The following is a 22,577-nucleotide window of genomic DNA, read 5'->3' as shown; positions in this document are numbered from 1 at the left end:
TGCCTGACGGCTCCCTGGCACGCGCCGTGGTTGAGCTTATTGCTCCTGCTGCTTCCGTGCCGACGGCACCGTAGCCAGACAGCTCATCTAACTCGGATCGCCCGGCACCGACACCTACCGAAGCTCTGACGACCTCGGTACCGTCGATCCCGGTCCCACGAGGGCCGTCGAATCAGGTGCCTGACAGCTCCCCAGTATGCACTGTGGTTGAGCCTGCTGTTCCCTTCACGCCGGAGACATTACCAGCGGCGAGGGATCTCATTGCCATGACAGAGTCGATGCTGCCTGACCCCGGCACCGCCGGTGCGGGTAATACAGTCTCTTCATGTGACCGTCCTCTGTCAGCACAGCAGAGCGGCACTGTTCATGATCACGGTCCCGCAGTCACTACAGGTCCTGTCGGCACGCCCGACACCACTTACAGTCCCGGTGCTGTTTTCCTCATCGGTACTGGTTGCACTCGCTGCACCGGTCTGTATCCCGTTCGCCGAGCCGCTATCGGCACCGTTCCGACTCCCGGCACCGCGACAGGTACCTTGACTCCTGTAGCCTCTCCCCGAGCCTCGAGATCTCGGTCGACCTCCCGGCACCGTTCTGGTTGCGGGTCTGGATCTCGTTCCAGGTACCGGTGCGCCTCCCGGTGCCAGTCCCCGGTGCCGAGTTGGGCAAGGTCCGATAGAGTCAGAGACTCTGCCTGTGCCTTCTTTTAGTACCTCCATGGTCATCCGGACACGCATCTGTGTCATCCCACATGCGCAGATCTTATGCTCAGGACCACGATTCTGATACGATGGCCAGCGAGCGCCAGCCCCGAAACCGAAAGAGGCTTGGCGAATGAACCTGCTTGGCCGCCAGGTGTACTCTGCAGAGGCCCTGCAGCTCTGGGTAGCAAAGCAACAAGCCTTGCTTAGCTGCGATAATTGTAGCACCTGGGTGAAGGTAGTTTAGTTTATGGAGTTTCTCCCTCAAAACTCCCGCCAAGAGTTCGCTGCCGTCTTGGAGGACGGGGGGAAAAAGGTACCCAGAGCGTCCCTCCAGGCCTCGTTGGACGCAGCAGACTCTGCAGCCAGGACTCTGGCCTTTGGTGTCGCCATGAGGTGCATCTCATGGCTTCAGGTTTCAAACTTCCGGCCAGAGCTGCAGTATGCCATTCAGGATTTACCCTTTGTTGGTACAGGCCTCTTCGCGGCAAGGACAGACCCAGGCTGCGAAGCCTGATGGACAATAAGGTCCTAATGCACTCTCTCAGCATGCATATGCCAGCGACCAAGCGCAGGCCTTTTCTGTCCCCAGCTGCCATACTCTGTGCCTAGCCAGAGACAGGACTTTGGCAAACAGCGAAGCCAAGGTGGTCGCAGACGAACGTCAGGACCCCTAAAGAGCCAAGGTCAAGGTCCCTCGCAATTACCACTGAGACCAAAGACGAACCTTCCAAGGTGCGCCTGAGGGCGGTGTACCAGTCACAGGCCGGGATCCCAATCCCGCTTTCTCCTGGCATGGCCCCAGTTAATTTCAGATCGCTGGGTCCTGCACATGGTGGAGCATAGGTACCACCTCTAATTTGTTCCAGCCCTGTCCCCCTTCACCGGACGAAAGGGGCAAGGGGTTTTACCCCCATTATGCCCTAGTCCCCCACTCGAACGCAGGTCTCAGACCTTCCTAGTCCTGCACGGACTCAACCGGTTTAGGATAAGGTTGAAGTTCCGCACGGTATCCCTGGGAACCATTATTCCATCCTTGCCTCCTGGGGGCTACTATGCCGCCCTGGATATGAAGGACGCGTACTTTCGCAACGCCATCTTCCCTCCGCACAGGAGATACCTCCGCTTTCTAGCCAACTGTCAGTACTTCTGGTTTACGGCCATAGTCGCCGCCTACCTTCGCTGATGTCGGATATGCGTTTTTCCGTATCTGGATGATTCGCTTATCCGAGGAGACTCTGAGACACAAACCACTCAGCGCGTGGGCATCGTCACGGTGTTATTCACAGGTCAAGGCCTGATGATTACTATAGAGCAATCCACTCTGGTTCCCACGCAGAGGTTGGACTTCCTAGGGGCTATCCTGGTCTCCTACCTAGCCGGAGCCTGCTTATCACAACTGCGGTTTTAGGCGATGGCAACAATCATCTGAGGTCTGCAGGCTTTCCCAACGACCTCGGCTCGTACTTGTCTCAGTCTCCTGAGTCCATGGTTGCCCGCAAGTTTGTAACCAAACACGCCAAGCTCCACCTCCGTCCTCTCCAAGTCCGGCTCACCTCGGCGTACCACCCGGACAGGGAGCCGATGGTCATGGTAGTCACCTCTGAGCTTAAGGCCTTTGGTCTTCTCGGGGGCTGGCATTCCACATCAATGCCCCAAAAATGAGAGTAGTCCGCCTGGCGTGCCAGGGGTTCCAGCGGCAGCTGCGAGGCCGTTGTATCTCGGTGTTTACAGCCAACACAATGGCCATGTGCTTCATGAATATCCAGGGAGGGACATGGTCCTCCCCCCCCTTTTTTGTCAGGAGGCCATCCATTTCCGGGACTTTTGCATGGCCCACTCGATGGAGCTGGTGACGTCCTTTCTCCCAGGCGTTCGGAACGTCTTGGCGCTTTGACTCAGCAGGTCTTTCCTGTCTTACGACTGATCACTCTGCCCCTTGTGAGGCGTTCTGCTTTCCAGAAGTGGAGATGTTTCCTCACATAGACCTGTTCGCTCACCGCGGAAGCAGAAAATGCCAGATGTTCTGCTCCTTCCAAGGTCTCTCCTCGGGATCGATCTTGGACGCATTCCTGGTGCCGGGGAAAGGCCAACTTCGTTATGCCTTCCCACTGTTCCCACTGGTTCATTAGGTCCTGCTCAAACTCCGCAGGGGCAGAGCGCGCATCATCATGATCACTCCAGAGTGGTCCAGGCAGCACTGATATACCACGTTGCTCGGCCTGTCAATAACAGACCCAGTTACCCTGCCACCCCACCCAGACCTCATCACTCAGGGCAACAACAGGCTTCGTCACTCGGACCTGCAGCCTCTTCGCCTCACGGTGTGGCTGCTGTGTAACTGAGCCGGGGTGACAGGAAGCCTTCCACCTGGTCAACGTACCGGGCCAGGTGGAAGCGTTCTTCTACAGCTGCAATACGCTCGATCTTGCTCCTGCTGAGGTCTCGATCCCCTCTATTTGGCCTGCCTCTGGCCTTCAGCGGCAGGACCTGGCAGTATCATCGCTGAGGATACACTCAGCAGCCATCTCTACCTTTCAGCCAGGCTAAGGTGGACGTTCCGTGTTCTCACGCTCTATGAGTTCGAGGTCCCTCAAGGGCTTGGAGCGCTTGCACCCTCGGGTGTGCCGCCCAGCCCCAACCTGGGACCTCAACCTAGTTATAACCAGACTTATGTCTCCCCCAGTCGAGCCGTCCACGACTGGCCCTCTGCTATACTTGTCTTGGACGACATCTTTCCTCGTAGCTGTTACATCGGCCAGACGGGTCTCCGAGCTCAGAGCTCTTACGGTGGTTCCGCTGTACACTAGGTTTCACAGAGACAAGGTGCAGTTATGACCGCACCCGGCTTTCCTCCCTAAGGTGGTTTCGGCCTTTCATGTTACCCACAGCTCAACGCAATGGGCACAACCATTGCACTCCTTGAACATCTGTGGAGTGCTCGCATTTATATTGCGCTGACAGAACCATTTCGTAAGGTGCCCCAGCCCTGTCACGGTAGCGGGCCAAAGGGAGGGCTTGCTTGTTTTCCTCTCAGAGGATCTCATCTTGGGTGATGGCGTACATCCGCACTTGTTATGATTTGGCTCATATTTCCCCAAGCCACATCATCGTACACTCTACCAGGGCTCAGGCTTCATCTGCCGCCTTGCTGGCTCGTGTTCCTACCCACGAGATCTGTCGCGCAGCTCCATTGGTCCTCGGTCCATACCTTTGCTTCGCAATATGCCCTGGTTCAACAGTCAAGAGAGGCTGTAGCCTCTGGCTCAGCAGTTTTCATTCTGCCACATTTCACTCCGACCCCACCGCCTACGTAAGGCTTGGGATTCACCTGACTGGAATGGATATGAGCAATCACTCGAAGAAGAAAAGACGGTTACTCACCTTTGTAACTGTTGTTCTTCGAGATGTGTTGCTCATATCCATTTCCCCCCCGCCCTCCTTCCCCACTGTCGGAGTAGCCGGCAAGAAGGAACTGAGAAGCGGGTGGGCCGGCAGGGGTATATATCAAGCGCCATGATGGCGCCACTCTAGGGGGCGACCTGCCGGCCCACTGAGTTGCTAGGGTAAAAGTTTTCCGACGAATGTGCACGCGCGGCGTGCACACCTAACTGGAATGGATATGAGCAACACATCTCGAAAAACAACAGTTACAAAGGTGAGTAACCGTCTTTTACCCAAACTTTCTCATCTCTGTACCCCACCACATTATGCACCATCCAAATGATATCAGATCACATCTGTGTTAACTATAATTCTCATTTTTGCCATCTATATTTCTACTTTATTTTGTCATTCTAAGGCAATGTTCAATCTAATTCATTTTGGAGAATGAGATATTCTGTAAACTGGAGCCATTACGTAGCCAATGGATGGCTCATAGTGGAGGTTGTGTATGGATGTTTGAAAGTCATTCCACATCAGGAACGAGAATAAGATAGTTGTAGTGGTCTTTGTACTCAGAAACTGGATGAGAGTAGATTTGACATTGTTAATTTCTGAAGCCTTGATAAGGATTGGCCTTATAAACTTAAGCAGTTTCAAGGCTTTATGTAGATGATAAGATGTGAAAATATTATGACTTCTTTACTATCTTGGAAATATGGGATTGCAGAGAAAATTGGAGAAAGGCAGGTAGTTCCGATAACACCAGTATGCTGAGTTTGTTATTATTCAATGGGAAAATTAAGATACTGGAAAATGAAGAAAAAGGTATAATGTGTGGCTTTAAGGTGTTTTTAATCCAGATGTAGGATAGTCAGTGAGAAAGCAGGAGAATATGAACTGTTTGACAGTCTTTGTAAAATCTTAATTCAGAACTTTCAGATTTTCAATCATTTCTGTTCTTTACAACTTTACAAAAGGTCACTTTTCTTCAGGTCTTTCTTCTACTCTATCTTAATGAAGATTTTATCTGGCCATTCTCTTAGCTTATAACTTAACATATAAAATAATGATATACAAAAATTAAATGTAGATGAATTTGATAAAAACTGGAGGGGAGAGAAAGAGAGAGAATCTCATAAACTCCCCAGGAGTCCATGCAACTGTTACTGAAACCCACAGGGTCCCTGTCACAATTCTTAAAGTTTCTTGGAGTCTTTGGCTAGAGACATCTTAAATCTTGTATAGCTAGCTATCTGTTGTGAATACCGACTCTAAAAAGTACACTGCTTGTAACTACAGATAGATTGAACTCAGTGCTATGCAATTTACAATTCAAAGACTCCAGTTCTGGACTTCTCAGAAGTATGGTATCAAATAACTCAAAAATTAAACCATCACACTTTTAGAAGTTGTCAGAGCTGAAGAGAATAAAAAATAATTGTCAATGAAGAGAATAAAACAAATTTGAAATATTTGATCAACGGTGGATTTTTTTTTGTTTTTTTTTAAGTTAGACTTTCAAAAATTCAAACAGGTTTCACATTTTTTAATGTTTATGTCTTAAGGCATTTGCTTAGCTACCCTCAAATAAATAAATAAATATGTAAATAATTAAATAAATAAAACTAGACTCCTTCCTTGGTAAAATATTGTGTGCAAAATTTTCAGGCAAATAATTTAGTTTTCATCAAGGCAGAGGAATGCCAGACTCCTGCCTCAAGTGGAAACTTAACCACAGCCAACTACTATTGAAGCTTAAGGTTTATAACATGCTTTGGTTACAAAAATGTGCTCTATAAGTTTTTAAGTATTATTATTTATTTACGTATTACTCTTAGTAGTACTGCTGTGGAAAATTGAACTGGACTCTTTTCTGTCTTGCTTCACATCTTCAGCAAATGATCATCTATATTCTGAGTATAGAATATTTATTACTGGTGCTCTTGAAAGAAGGAGAAACTGAAGAGATTTATTTTTAGATCCCAGGTTATGTTAGCAGAATTAACCTGTATCAGCTTGATGTGGCACCTGGATGTGACTGATATATAGGGAATCCTAGGGTAATAGACGCCCCACCACCACCACCATATTATAAATAATGACATTTTAAGGTAATTAAATTATCAGTGATATGAATGGTTATAGAACAAATAAATTAATACATATATTACAGCAAAATAGCATTTTAAAAAAATAATTCTGGTATTATTGGTGGAACTTTTTGAAGAATCAAGAAATGCTTTTCAAATACTTTTTGACATTTGTACTTGCTTGTTCTATAGTTCATGACAAGTAGACAGCTGAGTTACGATTTTCAGATTCCAACTTTCCTAATATTTGGGAAATTTTGAATCCAGTCTTTTGATTTGGAACCATCTCTGCTAATTAAGCTCCACATCAAAACACTGTCTTTTTTATATAAAAATAAGTGGATAAGCTGGAAAACTCTATAGATTGACTGTACAATACAGATATCTTGCTGTATAGGACATGATCAAAAGCCCATAGAAGTTACTAGTATATTTTCTTGAGCGTATTACTCCACAAATAACTTTAATCATTCATTCAATGGTATGAGAAATATGAAACCGATATGCAGACATACTTGATGAACTTCATTAAAAATATGCAGTGTGCAGTATTAGCAATTTACTGAGACTAGTACAATGATAGAATATATCTTTTTCACACTAACAGTTTGTCTTGTATCCATTAAAAATGCTGAAATTTGTGTTATGAAAATCTGACTCTTGATGCTAATTTGAAATACAGAAATTGATGCAGGGGAAATGCATTTATTCTTGAACCAATGTCTCTGAACATGTCAGGAAGAAAAGTTAAATATTCAGATTACACAGGAATTGTACTTTAAAATGACTGGCTGGTTGGAACTGGGTGGCAACAATACACCAACATTCGTAATCATAGGTCAATTATTGTTGTTTTTGAAAATATTAGTTTAGAAGTTTAAATTATAAAGCAAAATATTTGTGAGATAATATTTCTGAAAACGAATATAACCAATGTATGAGAGAAGTGGCCTCATTTTGTGTTTTTCAAGAATGCAATAAAATTGCAATGGCTTCAAGCATTCCTCATAAGAAATCACTCATTTGCAACATCTCTAGACTGGTTCTTTTACTGAGAGTGCAATAATAATGATATTAAAATGTGCCGATACAAAGAAGGGAGGTGCAGGTACTTCCAAGCATAAGGATGTGTCATGTGTGCCAAACTGGCTGTCCCTGTGATTTATAACATATGGTCACTTCTATTTTGTGTAGAGCAATATACTTACCCCTAGTTTGCAGACAGCACTTAGATTTTGTGGTATCAAAATCTTTGAAGAATTATTTTACAAAAATGTATTTACAATTCACTGGGGCACAGGGGAGGGGAGGAGAGGGACAAACAGCACTTGATACTAGGTCACAAACCAAATGAATACTGTAGAACTTATAAAATTTGTGTGTGTGTATGTATATATATATATATATACACACACACATATTTTTACATGTTAAATCATGCTGCATAACAGTAATATATGGTACTTATTAACAAGAATAATTTATAATCACAGTATTGCTATAAAGACACATGTATGCTACAAAGACTTAAGTGCTCACCCCATTTCAGCTCACTTAAAAATGCAGTGCTAATAGTACAGGCACAGTCATAGTTGTATTTCTATTTTAGAGAGAGGATATCGATATAAAATGAGTACAACTATTAATGTGCCTATATTACCACTAGCGCTGCCTTTTTAAGTAAGCTGAAATGGGGTGAGTACTTGAGTCTTTGTAGTTTTCGGTGGTGTGATTTTGTTCTTCATGTTTTTGATGTTTATGATCACATTAGGCAGGATTGTGGCTTTTGAACAAGGGGGTACAGCATCCCTTTGTTTCCATGCAGAGGTCAGCCACAGAGCACAACACACTACAGAAAGGGCAGAGCACTATATTTTTGATTTATTATTCATTTTTAGTATTAGTATCACCTATGGGTCCTGATCAGGGCCCCATAGTGTTCAGTGCTGTACATCCACAGGTCATGAAAACACAGTCTACATTCCGAAGAGCTTACAGTTTGAAGCCTTTGTCATAGTATAATTCCCAATTCTGAACCTTAGCGTCCAAAATATGGGTACTAGCATGAATTCCGTTAAGCTTAATTACCACCTTAGACCCTGTAGTGCTGCTACCAATCAGGACTTAGAGTAGAGTGCCTGATAAACTCTGGTCTCCCCCAAAACCTTCCCTGGGGACCCCAAGACCCAAATTCCTTGAGTCTCACAACAATGGGGAATAAACCATTTCCCTTCTTCCCTCCTTTCTTCCCCCCCAGCTCTTTCCCGCCTTGGATACACTAGGAGATCACCGTGATTCAAACTCCTTGAATCACCACACAGAGAGGAATATTACCTTCCCCCCTCCTTTTCCCCTCACCCAGAGGCACTACAGATTCAAACTCCGTGAATCTAAAACAAAGGGATTCCACCCTTCTCCTTCCCTGTTAAGTACAGATTCAATTCCCTTGAGCCGCAACAAGGGGAAAAATCAGACAGATCTTAAAAGCAAAACTTTTAATAAAAGAAAAAAAGAATAAAGAAAATCACTGTAAATTCAAGATGGAATATTACAGGGTCTGTCAGCTTCTAGAAATTGGAGAAACAGCCTCCTCCAGCAGAAATACAATTTAAAATACTTTTAGCCAAATACACATTAGACCTCTACCAGCCAGATACACATTTGCAAATAAAGAAAAACAAATAAAAAGACTATACCGACATCTACCTTTCTACTTACAAAATTGGAATAGAAGATTAGAGAGCCTGTAGATACATGTGGTCACTCTCAAAGCCCAGAGAGAACAAAGCCAAACCCAAAAAACACAAACAAAGGCTTCCCTCCACTGAGATTTGAAAGTATCTTGTCTCCTGATTGGTCCCCTGGTCAGGTGTTTGGTTCCCTGTTTGTTAACCCTTTACAGGGAAAAGAGACATTAACCCTTAACTATCTGTTTATGACAGCCTTGACTGCAGAGAAATTTGCACCCACATAACTGTGTCCTCTTAGGTTTCAGAGTGGTAGCCACGTTAGTCTGTATCAGCAAAAACAACAAGGAGTCCTTGTGGCACTATAGAGACTAACAAATGTATTTGGGATAAGCTTTTGTGAGCTAAACCCGAGTTCATCAGCATGGGCTGAAAAATACAGTAAGCAGGTATATATATTACAGCACATTAAAAGATGGGATTGCATTACCAAGTAGGAGAACAATGCTAACGAGGCCAATTCAGTTAAGGTGGAAGTGGCCTATTCTCAACAGTTTACACAAAGGAGTGAATATCAAGAGAGGGAAAATTACTTTTGTTGTGCCAACTAGGCCAATGCAATCAAGGTGGACGTCGCCCATTTCCAATAGTTGACAAGAAGGTGTGAGTATCAGCAGAGGGAAAATTCTTTTTTGTAGTGACCCAGCCACTCCCAGTCTTTATTCAGGCCTAATTTGATGATGTCCACTTTGCAAATTAATTCCAGTCCTGTAGTTTCTCATTGAAGTCTGTTTTTGAAGGTTTTTTTTTGTTGTTGTTGTTGTTGAAGAATTGCCACCTTTAAGTCTGTTGTTGAGTGTCCAAAGAGATTGAAGTGCTCTCCTACTGGTTTTTGAATGTTACAATTCTTGATGTCTGATTTGTGTCCATTTATTCTTTTGAATAGAGACTATCCTGTTTGGTTTCCATTAAGAAATCAATTTAATTACAATGGTGAAACTCTCTTGTGTGAACATTTCAGTTTAAACGTCTAATATAAATTTGGCATAAGTACATTCCTTACTGACCTAAGCAAAAGCTAAATCCAAGCCTGTTTGTTAGGGCTCATAATTGGCTGTTGGTATGGAGGCTGGTTGACAATAGCATACGATTTAGAAGATCTGCATCTAATTCTTTCTTCTGCATCAATTTCCTTCTGTGACCTTGAACAAGTCACCTCTTTCTGTTCTTCAGTTCCCCATCTGTAAAATGGGGATAATAGTACTCTCCTGCTTATAGGGGTGTTGTGAGGATAAATATGTTAAAAAATGTGAGGTGCTCAGAAACTAAGGCAATAGAGACTATATAAGTATCTTATATTACTTCCACATTAGAGCAGGGAGGGAACTTTGAATCTTTTACAACTCCACAGCTGAGTGCTGCCCATTGAAATGGACTGAGTAAATTCTTGATCTGGCCTATTATATTGTACTACTGTCTTGAAATGTCAAATGGCCCTAAAACTTTGTAGCTCAATATTTAAACCTTAAGAACTCTGCAAGAATTGTTACAAGAAAAATGGAATTTTACTAAAGATAAATTCTATTTATATTATGCAAGCAAGTATAGAGAGTCTTGAAAGTCTTACTTACAATTATACCTCAGACCATTTACTTACACCCTTCAGTACATAATCCAAATGTATTATTATACTTGACTGATTTCTGCTTTGTGGTGTCTAAAAGAGGTCATGCTGAAGAATGACCATGTCAGTCAAGGTCTTCTCTATGAGTGACATATGTTACTAACAGAGCATGCAACTCCACTTATGCTAAAACAGGGATCGGCAACCTTTGGCATGCGGTCCACCAGGGTAAGCACCCTGGCAGGCTGGGCTGGTTTGTTTACCTTCTGTGTCCGCAGGTTCAGCTGATCGCAACTCCCACTGGCTATGGTTTGCCGCTCTGTGCCAATGGGGGCTGTGGGAAGTGGCGCAGGCCAAGGCATGTGCTGGCCGCTGCTTCCCACAGCTGCCATTGGCCTAGAGCAGCAAACCTCAGCCAATGGGAGCTGTGATTGGCTGAACCTGTGGATGTGGTAGGTAAACAAATTGGCCTGACCCAATGACCATTTCACATTTTCTACAGGAGATTTAAGAACTATATTCCATGAGCGGGTTTTTTGTTTTTTTTTCTTTGAGGTATCCTTGGAAATAGCTCCTATGGATATTTTACCTCCTGTTTACACCAATGTCAAAGCATTCAGTTTACGGTTAAAGAGAATCACAAGAGCGACAAAGTAACATCTTTTGTTGGACCAACTTTTCTACTGAAGAAAGAGAATCTCAAGAAATTCAAGCTCAAAACAAAATTTAAAAGAATCTAGTCACTTTCTTCTAATTCTACTAGGTATTCTTCAGTGTATTGCTCTGATCCTTGAGGTTTTTGTTTCTCTTTTCAAGAATTGTTTTTTTACCCTGGTTTTAACAGTGCTACTTTTTAACTAGCAACTAATAATACCCTAAGTATTATTATTTCCTTCACTTTAGATTTCCTGGGAATAATTAACACAAAAATGTGAATCTTTTCTACTATTATTTTAAGCTATGTGTATTCACCAGTCTTTGTTGTACTTCCATTTCTTGTGTTCAGCACATTCGCACATCATTATTATATTCCCCAAAGGTACTCAAAGAAAGGGAAAGATGGTAAGAGAGATAAGTTGTGCATGTGGGAAGATGAAAAACAGAGTGGAAGAAAAATAGCTTGTTGATGCCACTTAATACATTTACCGACATGCTGCTGAGTGCTACAAAACATAGGCTAGAATTATTTAACATACTAGTTTTGATTAAATAAAGTTGCTTTTGCTGCTCTGCATCTGGTTTTCTTGATAACTCAATTTTGACACAACTAAAACTTTCACAGGACTTCCATACAATTAAACCCCTCATTGATTAGACTTATTTGTCCACTGTGATGCAAAGACTACAGAAGAACAAGATGTGCTCCAAAAAAAGGGGATGAGGGAGGAGTCCCAAACTGAGGACAGATACTTAGCCATTTATTTCCAGAACAAAAGTGCTCAGCAAAGCTTGTGTACAAAGAACAGGGGGAAGTACAAAACTGTGTGCAACATGTCCAGAAGAAGCCAGTGAAATGGTCATGCATTCTTCTCCAAAGCTGTCTGAAAAATGATGCTTAGTTGACAACCACCATTGGTGACCTAGGCCCTGAAAACAGACTTCAGGGGGAAGTTGGAATGCATGAGGAGGAGGAGGAGGTAGGATGCTAGTGGCACAGTCTAGCATGCTTCAGACCTTGATTGACAAAGGTATTAGACACAGACACATGTCCCAGACAATCAGGATGACTTTCATTACCTCCTAAGAGGCTGCAGTGCTTTTATCCTAAACAAAGGCAATATATTTATTCCAGGAAACAGTTAAGAGGATCAATACAAAGGATAACAGGCTGACTAAAGCCCTTAAAATACCCTACTGGTTATGTTACACTAGCTAATGATTCTGGTGTAAGAAAAAACAATTCCATTTTATCAAGCTGTAAAATATGATGTCCATACAGTAGGATTATCCTTCTATTCACAGATCTTTCTCCCTGTCTTTCTGTCTTGCCTTTGGCAAGAGATGTATAAGCTTTTTAATTTAAGAGCTTTGTAAACATTGTGAGTTAATATTCTATACGAACACAGTGTAGAAAATTGCATGCATGATTGAAATGTGTTTTAACTTCAGGGGGAGGAGAAGAAAAGAAAGAGATTTCATCCTTAAATTACACATACATTACTGTAATTTTTAGCTCATCTGGAATGTGAGCCAGCACAGTGACTCTAAAGATTAAAGCACCAGACTCTTAAACACTCTTCCCCTGAGGACTTGTTCTACATGTTAGAAACATTTTTCAGGTCAAATTTCAGTTCTGTAGAGTTCTTGGCTTTTGATTTTGCTAACAGGTGTCATTCTTCTTGACTGTGACTCTCTCTGTCTCTTACTTCCTGTTAATTTACTATGACAGAAAGAATGGGGAAAACATGTTGGCCAATAATACATCTAATCCTAAATTCAAAAATTACTGGGATATTCAGAGGATACTGTTTATCTTTTTGTTCTGTATCCATTACTTACTTTTTCTTTAGAAACTGATTGGATAGTTCAGATTAAAATATTAGTACAAAAATATATAATTCTCTTTGTGTACTAGTACACAACAAACTTTTACTCCTCCATCCACAACATACACCTTAGCATTATGGCAACTATCATACTACACAGACCACTCGCCATAACCTTAATTTGGCCACCATTTGCCTTTCTTCCGCCCCATTACCTAACTATTTATTTCCCAACATTAATAGTTATGGATCTTAGCTGTAGTAGTTGGTTGCACTGGATGAAGATATTTTGCTAAAGGCTCTATGCAGCAGGGAGGTTAGAGCGGATGATGGAACACTGGCCTCCTCAGAGAGAGCAGAGTTAAGGCAGCGGTGTGTGGTTTATAATGTATGTTCATTGTGGTAATGGTGAGGTGTATCTTTGTGGAGGGAGGAGTAGAGGTTATGTATCATTAGGTGACTTGTCATGACTTTTCTTTTGTAGGTTTGTGTCAGGTATGCTGTGTGAGTAGCAAACCTAATTACCTCATAATGAAGTGTTGTGTGTATTAATTTCCTAATTTTTTAATGTTTAATCTGCTCTTGAGGTTGTGGACCTGTGGGGTGATAAAAGTACAGCTACTGGTGGAGAACATTTTCTCTCTCAGCAGCTGCACATGGATCCTCATTCATCTGCAGCATGCATGAATCTGTTGTGAAATAAAATCTGACAAAAAAGTAGATTTCCCTGACAGAGAAGGTTGTATGTGTATCTATCAGTCATATTTGCATGCACCCAGTCCCCAGTAATCAGGTTTGAGTGCACAGCACACAAACTGTTAGTTATAATGTGAATAACACCTAAAAATGACTCAACAATTTGTTTTAGACAAAGTGCCTATTGTGCCAAATTTAGTCAGGAATCACCTCTCTTTTAATGTACATTGTTCATATAGACGATATTTCTCGAGACATTGGACAACAAGGAAAAGTAGCATTGTGAAGAACAAATTGCAGCTCAGCATAAGCAGAAATACTTCCTACTATTTATTTAAATTTCACATCAGTTGGCCACCTACTTTTAGAGGAAAAACAGAAATATATGCCTCACTTTAGAATTCAACACTTAACTGAGGAGTTGTTATCAGGGACCTCCATAATGCATTTTTTTCATCTGAGCAGGAAGGTGGGAAAGAATCCATTTTCAAAGCCCAAGAGCATCATCTCCATAATGGTTCTGAGCTTTACTAACCTAGAGTGTCAGAATTTGGTGTTGGCTTCTGGGATGTCTTGGGGATCACCGAGACTAGTTCAGGTTTTCTGTCACTGTCTGCTCTGTTACCTTGGGTGCCTTAATGCTTTACTGCTGTGTGTCAGTACCCTGACACCAGTAGCCAGCCTAAAAGCATAAAGGTCTCATCCTAGTTGCCACTAGCCTAGTTACTCCTCACACGTTGACATCAACAGCCCTTTCAGGCCTGAGTCTCCACAGATCTGTCTATCCTGAGTTCTTAACTATCAGACATTTGGACTTTTTCCCTCTGGTTCATCACCCCTGAAGAAATGAAAGCTACTCCTAACGTTTTTGGTTCACTTTGGCACAAACATACCGCACAGTCTCCACAACAGAAACCTGTTTGGGGTAAAAATAAACAAAACATTAATTTAATAGAAAAGTCATAGTTTCAAAGGTAAAATAGTAAGGGAGAAAACATAGATGTGTTACACAGAAAATAAGCATAGACACAACCTCAGGCTTTACACTTCTATATTAACTAAATTGCCATTTCTAATACAAGTTACCTATTACCTCTGGACAGTTTCCCAGCATGCCCTCTGTCCTAGAGGGGTTCCAGTATTCCACAGACAGCCCTGTGCTTAGGTGCTGGCCCTCCATTCCTGGATTAAAAAAAATCTCAGCAACAAGTCTGCTTTTAAAGGGTACACTCTCTCAGACTCTGATGCATGGTGAGGGAAATTCCCTCATCTCTTAGATTTCTGAGGGCTTGTCTATGCTTACAGTGCTGCATCAGTGCAGCTGCACTGCACCACTGTAGAACTTAGTGAAGACGCTCCCTACACCAACTGGAGAACAGCTCCTATCAGCATAGGTACTCCACTGTCCTGAGAGGCTGTAGTGACATTGCTGGGGAAAGCCCTTCCCATGATTTAGTACTGTCTACATAAGGGGCTAGGTCAATATAACTGTGTCACCCCGGGGTTAGGATTTTCTAAAGTGATATAGTTATACTGACATAAGTTTGTAGTGTAGACCAAGGGCAAGACTGCAGTTTTCTTTTCAGTCTCTAATTGTTTGTTTTTTTCTCATTAACTCAAATGATCCATCATTATCTCTTCATGGCTGGACAATGAATGGGTACTTGAAGTTGGTTTTGGTTAAACAACTAGTTTGGGGGATGCCCTTCCCTGCCTGAGAGTTGCACCACAGTTACAATTTCAACTATCTATACATGCATACATTCATAATCTGTATACATAGCTCCCAATCACCATCAAATTCAGAACATTACAAGCTTTCATAAAAGACCTTCCTCAATACACTTATGTATTACAGCTGTACTGTATACAATCAGGTGATTCAATTAGTTATTCTTTGGTGTTCAGGCTCCCTATTCTCCTACTATGTTCACTGGATCCTTTAGTGATTCATCCAGAGCAGTAAGGGGTTCTGTCAACATCTGCCCTGTAACTCTGGGAGCCTCTGTGCTGTGCAGCTTTGGCTCAGAGCTCTGACACAGGAGCATTCTGACAGCACAGTTGTCTCACTCTGGCTTCCACCAGTCCAGACACTCCTTGAAGGATGACTCCAATAACCTTTCGAATCCTTAGTCTCCCATGGCCATCTCCCCTGCAGTGCCCAGCCTCTCTTACTAGACACTCACAGAGGTAACACCAAAATCTCTGCCTCCAAGAAGCCAGTACACACAATAGCTTGTTAGCTCAGCTGGGATTATACACCCCACCTTAATACACAGCACTGAGAATGTTTGTTTGTAGTTGTCACGGGATAAGCACAGGCTCTCCCACTTTTGTGCCTGCACTCTGTGTTTAGGCTGGTTTAATAAAGAGTGTTCACTCCCTCTTTTGTTGAATCATCCCAGTGTCTTTATTTACAGTGCTCGTGCAGTGCTCAGATACCCCCAACAGTTAGTGCCCCACAGACCCTCCTCAGGGTCTCCTGGCCCTTGAGGCTTCCTTATTGGCAAGGAGACAGAGATACTGCCCTCCTCTCTCCTCCCAGGCTAGCCTCCCCACTGAGGTTTGCCCAGGGTTTTTACAGCCTTCTCCTGCCCCAGCCCAGCTGTCACTACTTAGCCCAGCACCTTATTCTGAGCCAGTCCGCATTAGGGCTTGCAGCTGGGCATCCTGCTGAGTACCTGCATCTCTACCTCTGGCCTACTGGCCAGAGAGCAGGCTGTCGCCAGCATTTTGGCAGGACTTTAAAGGGGTTTTACCCCTGCCCTGCCACAGTAGTGAAACTAAGAATGAAGTTTTATTAACAAAGAACATAGATTTACCTATTTTCAAGCAAAAGTCAGAGAGATATGAAAGGATTACAAACAAAACAAAAATAAGTAGTGTCTAGAACTTAATTCCAGCAAGATATACCTTTGCCTAACAGAGTCTTTTTTTACTCCTATCACGTTGTCAGCATTCTCCAGCATGACTGGCTGTTGCAGATAGGACCAATCCTCACAGAAAAAAAAGTGATTGTTTCTTTGTTTCCTCAGGAAATGGATGTCCAAATGGATTTTTTGCTTTGGCTTATATTTTCCCAAACTTTGTTTTGTCCCCTGAGTCAAAAGTAACCTCACGCTGTTCTTCCCTTCTTATTGACTTTCCATCCCCCGTTTTGGAACTTCCATTGTTTTGATTCCATAATGCTTAGTTTACATTGGAGATTGGTAGATAGCTATCTTCCCTCCTGTTTGGGGGAGAACCTGTTTCTCCCTTGGTTTGGTCACGGACTTCTGAAGCATCATATCAGTGAGTATCCATAATTCTTCATAGTGTTAATGTAGACATTTCACAATGATAGCAATCACCAGTCACAGACTTTCATAAAAGACATTACTTGATACACTTGTATAGTAAAATTGTATACAATCAGTTGATTCAATTGCTTGTTCTTTGCGGTTCAGATCCCCTGTTCTCCCCATGGTTGTCTGGACCCTAATCATCAAAGGTTCTGTGTTCAGGTTCACAGAAGAAATATGGTTATATTCACAAGGAAAGAATGGAATGGAAACATGCAGTTTGGAAGCAGACACCCTACTGACTCTTAGATCTTGCTGCCCATCCATTTTAAACCTTGGTGGGCGGGGATTGCCATTCTCCTCATTTTCTTTGCAACCTTTACATCACCTCATCATTATTGGCCTGCCACTCTTTTGTTGACTTTTGAGAACAGCAGAATTAGGGCAGTCCAATGAACCTCCATCAGCCCTTTATTCTGGGGATGCCCTCTGATGAATCACAGGAGAGATGCTAGAGAGAACACTATAACTATAAGCTATGGTTGCCTCATAAATTGGGCTTCCCTTTCCCTTTCATCCCCTTGTTACAAGGAGAGGTTAAACAACTATGGGAGGGGTCAGGAAGGGGAAGAGTTGAAGCACAGGTTACCCATGATGTGGAGCTGTACTTCTCTGCCAAGCAAAATAAGCCTCTGGCCTAATTTATATGGTAGTTAGACAGAGAGAATCATGGCATTTTCTGCCTGGATACTTTTATATGCAGCCAATCAATGTACAAGTATTTCTTTAAAGAAAAGGGTGGTGGAGAGCTAAATGCTCATTTCATCTACCAGCATCCTGCAGAAGTGCTGTCATGATACCTGCATTTTCTTCTGGTTTTGTAAACGTTTTATCTAAGTTTTCTAGTTGTAAGGAAAGGACATCATTATAGACAGAAATAAACTTTGCTTTGCTAGTATCTTAAATATAGTATCTTCAAAATACTAGGTGACGGGATACCAAAATATTGAGGATGTTGTTTACCATATAGGGTTAAATGCAATTGCAACTGAATCCCTGAGAAGTCTAGGCAATTATATTTCAATATTGCAAGCACTGTTGCAAGCATTGTTAAAACTTTCATACTGTAGGCCTATTCTTGGTCTGCTGAAATCCTGATAATAACTTGTAAGCTGTGCTGCATCAGAATGCACCAAAGTGTTTGTGGCAAAAGCGGTAGTTTTGTGGGGTGCATGCACAAATGAAGCAATGAGTTATTTCATGTAATGACTGTCAATGGAATTCAGTGCAAAATGTGTACTTGCTAAAAAAATCAATCTGTTTTAACCATATATTTTTTGTATTAAATTAAACTATATAAAACACTGAGTGCATACGCAAGGTATGGACCTATTAAGAGAATATGTTTTGCTGCTATATTTCATTGTCTAGCTAACAACATTTAGCCTTAGCTTATATCGAAAAGCATATACAATGAAGAAGGATGCAGCATAGCAAGATGCATATAATTGATGCAATTGAGTGAGATTTGCATGTCTTTATAGCAAAAATTTGTTTTCTTGATATACATTTATACCTCCCTTGCAAAATTGTATGTGCTCCTTCATTCTTGTCCTGTGCTAGGTTTAGGGTATTTTGTTTGTTTTTATTTAGTTTTTACAGATGAGTAAAATATTATGAAGGCAAGAAGGTTGTTTTTTTCAGTAGCATGGTCATTATGAGAAGTATTGGTGAGTAGATTTTGTGCCTGACATGCAAAATTTTCATTGCAGTTTTCCAAGATTGATGTGTAAACATCTATATCTAAAAATACTCTGATCAGATTTCCAGTTGGTCCGTTTATTGAGTTAGTAGTTTACAGAAAGAAGTAGGTGGAGAATTACATCTTAAAAAATGTAATAATAAATGTAAACATGTATAGTTAGATTGTTCCTTTCAGGTGCAGCCTTGAGCAGCGATGGTGCATAAACTGCCCCAGTCCAGAAACAGAAGTGACAGGCATTGTGCCTCAGAGATATTCATATGAAGCACAGTTTATTCCCTGCTTGCCCCTCAGGCTCAGGATCAGAGATAAGAATTTGCCTGTGGCCTATACCGGAAGCATATTATGACCCCACCCCCGCACCTCCCGCTGTGAAAGCCGGATATGGGGGCCAGAGACAGATGAGTGGTGGGGCCTGTCTCACTCCTGTGCATTTGTGTTGCCCAAGTCACAGACTAGGCAAAGGTGACCAAAACACGTAAGAATTGCAGAACCTACAGTTTTATATTGGTTTTGCTGTAATTCTCCTCCCTCCCTTTTTCTTCCCCCAACAGACTGCCTGATACTAGCAGGGACTTACAGGCTGATCCAATGCCCATTGTGCTCAGTAGTAGATTTCCATTGCCTTAAAAGGGCATTGAATCACACCCTTAGTCAAAATTAGATATTTTTTCTTCCAATTAATTAATTTGGGATCCATTACTACAACTAATGTGGTTTTTTCAGCTTGAAGACACTTTCTTTCTGATAGGCAGCTAGAGGATAAATTTCCAAGACTTGAAACTAAAAACAATTCACATACATTTCTTCACAGAGATAACAGCAGCAAAGAATCCTGTGGCACCTTATAGACTAACAGAGGTTTTGGAGCATGAGCTTTCGTAGGTGAATAGCCACTTCGTCAGATGCATGTAGTGGAAATTTCCAGAAGCAGGTATATATATGCAAGCAAGCTAGAGATAATGAGGTTAGTTCAGTCAGGGAGGATGAGGCCCTGTTCTAGCATTTGAGGTGTGAAAACCAAGGGAGGAGAAACTGGTTCTGTAGTTGGCAAGCCATTCACAGTCTTTGTTTAATCCTGAGCTGATGATCTCAAATTTTCAGATGAACTGAAGCTCAGCAGTTTCTCTTTGAAGTCTGGTCCTGAAGATTTTTTGCTGCAGGATGGCCACATTAAGGTCTGCTATAGTGTGGCCAGGGAGGTTGAAGTATTCTCCTACAGGTTTTTGTAAATTGCCATTCCTAATATCTGATTTGTGTCCATTTATCCTTTTCCGTAGAGACTGTCCAGTTTGGCCAATGTACATAGCAGAGGGGCATTGTTGGCATATGATGGTGTATATTACATTGGTGGATGTGCAGGTGAATGAACCGGTGATGGTGTGGCTGATCTGGTTAGGTCCTGCGATGGTGTCGCTGGTGTAGATATGTGGGCAGAGTTGGCATCGAGGTTTGTTGCATGGATTGGTTCCTGAGCTAGAGTTACTATGGTGCGGTGTGCAGTTACTGGTGAGAATATGTTTCAGGTTGACAGATTGTCTGTGGGCGAGGACTGGCCTGCCATCCAAGGCCTATGAAAGTGTGGGATCATTGTCCAGGATGGGTTGTAGATCCCTGATGATGCGTTGGAAGAGTTTTAGCTGGGGACTGTATGTGATGGTCAGTGGAGTCCTGTTGGTTTCTTTCTTGGGTTTGTCTTGCAGTAGGAGGCTTCTGGGTACACGTCTGGCTCTGCTGATCTGTTTCTTTATTTCCTCGTGCGGGTATTGTAGTTTTGAGAATGCTTGGTGGAGATTTTGTAGGTGTTGGTCTCTGTCTGAGGGGTTAGAGCAGATGCGTTTGTACCTCAGTGCTTGGCTGTAGACAATGGATCGTGTGATGTGCCCGGGATGGAAGCTGGAGGCATGAAGGTAGGCATAGCGGTCGGTAGGTTTTCAGTATAGGGTGGTGCTAATGTGACCATCACTTATTTGCACCGTGGTGTCTAGGAAGTGGACTTCCCATGTAGGTTGGCCTAGGCTGAGGTTGGTGGTAGAGTGGAAGCTGTTGAAATTGTGGTGGAATTTTTCCAGAGTTTCCTTCCCGTGGGTCCAGATGATGAAGATGTCATCAATGTAGCATAGGTAGAGAAGGGGCGTGAGTGGACAAGAGCTGAGGAAGCATTGTTCCAGGTTGGCCATAAAAATATTGGTATATTGTGGGGCCATGCAGGTGCCCATAGCAGTGCCATTGATCTGGAGATATATATTGTCATCAAATTTGAAATAGTTGTGTGTGAGGATAAAGGCACAGAGCTCAGCCACCAGTTGTGCTGTGGCATCATCAGGGATAGTGTTCCTGACAGCTTGTATTCCATCTGTGTGTGGGATGTTCGTATAGAGAGCCTCTACATCCATGGTGGCTAGGATGGTGTTTTCTGGAAGGTCACCAATGCATTGTAGTTTCCTCAGGAAATCAGTGGTAGTATCATCCACCCAAATTTGATACTTAAAACCTCTGAAAAATCACTATTTGCACCTGTTCTGCAGAGCTTTTTAGAAGATTGTCATGCAAACATCCTAGAATGGTTCAGCTCCACTGAGTTTCCTTAAATATTCTATGCACTGTGGCACAGAGCTACTGGAATGGGGATACAATGGTACAGCAGCTGCTGTCACTTGTTTGACACCTAGGAAGGAATACTGAGTGTGTCATGGGATCTAATAGTGTCTTGTTTGCTCATTGGTATTAATTCTATGAGTTCCACAGTCCTTATTATTGAGCAAGTCCTCAAACTGCTACCCTTGGAGCTAAGCATAATTTCCCCACCCTTTTGCCCACCCTGTTTACAGATGAGATAGCTGAGAAGTTGCAAAAAATCACTTGTGCGAGAGCTGGAAATAGAACCTAAGGTCCAGAAAAGTGACTGAGAATGCCCACCACAGAATGCACAACCCAGCATGATGGGAAAGGTGACTGTTACAAGATGGTCTGCCTCTTCATGGGCCAGGGGACCTGGGATCAGGGGACCCGAGGCCAGCCAGCCCTGTTCAGATACAGACTTTTTTAGAATAGGTGTTTTTGCCTGGGAGAGGGGATTATCAAATCCATCTGGGAAAGGGTCAGGTGATTCCTTTAAAAAGCTGAAAGAGCTCAGTGGAAAGGACAGTTACAAGAAGTAATTGGGCTCCTGTAGTAGACTATGGAGGAAGGAGAAAAATATGCCTGGGGGAAAGCCTCTGTGCCCCTGCAGCCTTCTTTGGTCAGGGGAATAGGTGTATTTTGTGTTGGAGAGTCCTAAGAAAAAGGACTTGATCTATGCTTTGGGTTTGCTGTCAGTCCTTCCTACACTGGGAAGAAAAGGCCAGCAGCTTCAAGTCATTTGGCATCTCTTAAATTCAGAGCTGCTTCAAGCCTCAGTCCAGTCCTTGATGTAAAATACAACAGTCCCAGAGGTTGCTCTAACCTTCAACAGCCTTAACTGTCTGCTTATAGGCAGTTCTGCAGTTCTGAATTGTTGAAGCAAAGAGCACTTCCCTACCTCCAATATCTGGCCCTTTCTCTACTTCCAGTATGACTTTATGGCAGGGGCATAGCGTAGTGTGGTGTGTTTGTGTTTCGGCACTGGAATAGGAGCTGGACTTTATTCTTGGCTCTTCCCAAGCCTTCTTATGTGATGCTTGGCAAAACTATTGATTATAATGCATTAAGACTGCACCTGCAACCTTAATTCTGGCATGTTCGAGGTTTGGAATGCCTGACTTTGCAACCTTAACATTCTTTTAAGATAGCTACTACTTGTATAAACTGTTCTGTGTAAAATAAAGACATGTATAGGGGTACTACAAGTCTGTTTGTTTTTTTTTAAATTTTGGAACAGATCC

At 42.8% G+C, this 22,577-nt stretch overlaps 1 protein-coding gene across 1 annotated transcript in view; it reads left to right on the top strand.

Moving 5' to 3' along the window:
• CDH18 (cadherin 18) overlaps nucleotides 1–22,577 on the top strand; it is a 1,009,618-nt gene that overhangs the window by 773,330 nt on the left and 213,711 nt on the right.

Source organism: Gopherus evgoodei, chromosome 2, assembly GCF_007399415.2.
Source record: "Gopherus evgoodei ecotype Sinaloan lineage chromosome 2, rGopEvg1_v1.p, whole genome shotgun sequence".
Taxonomy (NCBI): domain Eukaryota; kingdom Metazoa; phylum Chordata; order Testudines; family Testudinidae; genus Gopherus; species Gopherus evgoodei.
Note: the sequence above shows the minus strand (reverse complement) of the source record. Positions and strands in the feature narration are given on the sequence as shown.